Source organism: Saimiri boliviensis, chromosome 4 (assembly GCF_048565385.1).
Source record: "Saimiri boliviensis isolate mSaiBol1 chromosome 4, mSaiBol1.pri, whole genome shotgun sequence".
Classification (NCBI taxonomy): Eukaryota; Metazoa; Chordata; class Mammalia; order Primates; family Cebidae; genus Saimiri; species Saimiri boliviensis.
Window position 1 is genome coordinate 61,536,503 of NC_133452.1, and position 2,182 is coordinate 61,538,684.

General features: G+C 46.0%; 1 pseudogene; it reads left to right on the plus strand.

The window, feature by feature from the left end:
* Positions 1-819: 819 nt before the first annotated feature.
* LOC101037743 (bifunctional methylenetetrahydrofolate dehydrogenase/cyclohydrolase, mitochondrial pseudogene) lies at positions 820-1,960 on the plus strand (annotated as a pseudogene).
* Positions 1,961-2,182: the final 222 nt, after the last annotated feature.

Sequence of the window (2,182 nt, forward strand, 5' to 3'; positions counted from 1 at the left end):
CTTTTTTTTTGGAGACAGGGTCTTGCTCTGTCGCCCAGACTGGAGTGCAGCGGAGTGATCTCTGCTCACTGCAGCCTTTGCCTCCCGGGTTCAAGTGATTCTCCTGCCTCAACCTACTGAGTAACTGGGATTACAGGTGTGCACCACCATGCCCAGACAATTTTTGCTTTTTTTTTTTTTTTGGAGAGATGGGGTTTTACCATATTGGCCAGGCTGGTCTCAAACTCCTGATCTCAAGTGATCTGCTTGCCCTGGGCTCCCAAAGTGCTGGGATTACAGGTGTGAGCTGCCATGCCCAGCCAAGGTTTCTTGTTCTAACAAAATCAGATGTTTATGACAATCTTCCAATAGATATTAAAAAGATGTCTTATGGAGGGGGCACTTGTTTCTTCTTTATTTTTTTCTTTCTTTCCTTCTCTCTCTCTCTCTTTTTTTCTTTCTTTCTAAACTGAAACGGGGTCCCCTTATGTTGCCCAGACAGGTCTTGAACTCCTGAGCTCAAGTGTTTCTCCTGCCTCGGCCTCTCCAAGTCCTGGGATTACAGGCATGAGTCACTGCGCCTGGCCCTAGGGACACTTTTTTCCAATTTGCCCATAGCCCGTCCTATATTGGCCACCATGACTTTCTACTACTCTGACAAGAAATAGAAATGGAAAGTAGAGAACTGAAAGGCACAATGGCTAATTAGTCCTTACATGGCAATTCTTAAACAACATATATCTCATGAACTTTTGGCAAGTGCTGAATTCTACTGAGTTCATAGCTGAATTTTCTGGTGACTGCTGTTGATTAAACTGTGACCTGTCACCAGCTCGAGCTATGGCTGCGACTTGTCCCCTGTCCGCTTTGGCTGCCCAGCTGCTGCAGCCCCAAGCACAAATGCTCGCTCTGCCCTCGTTCCTTCCACCTCATGGCAGTTCGAGATGAAGCTGTCGTCATTTCTGGAAGGAAACTGGCCCAGCAGATCAATCAGGAAGCCCGGCAGGTGGTGGAAGAGTGGGTGGCCTCAGGCAACAAGTGGCCACACCTGAGTGTGATGCGGGTCTTTGAGACTCCGGCAAGTCACTCCTACGTCCACAACAAAGTCAGGGCAGCTGTGGGAATCAACAGTGACAACTGTGAAACCAGCTTCAATTTCAGAGGAAGAATTGTTGAATTTAATCAATAAACTGAATAATGATGATAATGTAGATGGCCTCCTTGTTCAGCCGCCTCTTCCAGAGCATAGGGATGAAAGATTTGCAATGCTGTTTCTCCAGACAAGGATGTTGATGGCTTTCATGTAGTTAATGTAGGGCAAATGTGTTTGGACCATTATTCTACCTCACCGGCTACCCATGGGGTATGTGGGAAATAATTAAGCCAACTGGCATTCCAACCCTAGGGAAGAATGTGGTTGTGGCTGGAAGGTCAAAAAATGTTGGAATGCCCATTGCAATGTTACTGCACACAGATGGGGTGCGTGAACATCCTAGAGGTGATGCCAATGTTACCATATCTCATCAATATACTCCCAAAGAGCAGTTGAAGAAACATACAATTCTTACAGATGTTGTGATATCTGCTGCAGGCATTCCAAATCTGATCACAGCAGATAATGATCAAGGAAGGAGCAGCAGTCACTTACGTGGGAATAGAGTTCACGATCCGTAAATACCAATCCCAAGTTGGTTGGAGATGTGGATTTTGAAGAAGTCAGACAAAAAGGCGGTTATATCACTCCAGTTCCTGGAGGTGTTGGCCCATGACAGTGGCAATGCTAATGAAGAATACCATGATTGCTGCAAAAAAAGTGCTGAGGCTTGAAGAGCAAGAAGCGCTGAAGCCTAAAGAGCTTGGAGTAGCCAGTAATGAACTATTGGGTCTTCTGTGTCATGAACAGCACTCCAAGCCAGCTCCAGAAACAAAACAGCCCAATGGAAATGCAATATTTTTAATTTCTCCTACTGAAATGGTTTAAAACGATGCTTTGTATTTATCGAAAGCTTAAATGGGTGGGTGTTTGTGCACATACCTCTGCAGTACCTCACCGGGGAGCATTCCAGTGTCATGTAGAGTCATGTGATCTAGCCAAGAACGGCCATTAACCTAGTGATGAACATGGGAGACATCGTTGTATGGAGAATGGAGGCTTAATGTTGTCAAGCACCTCAATTAAACAGTTGCGGCCGGGCGCGGTGGC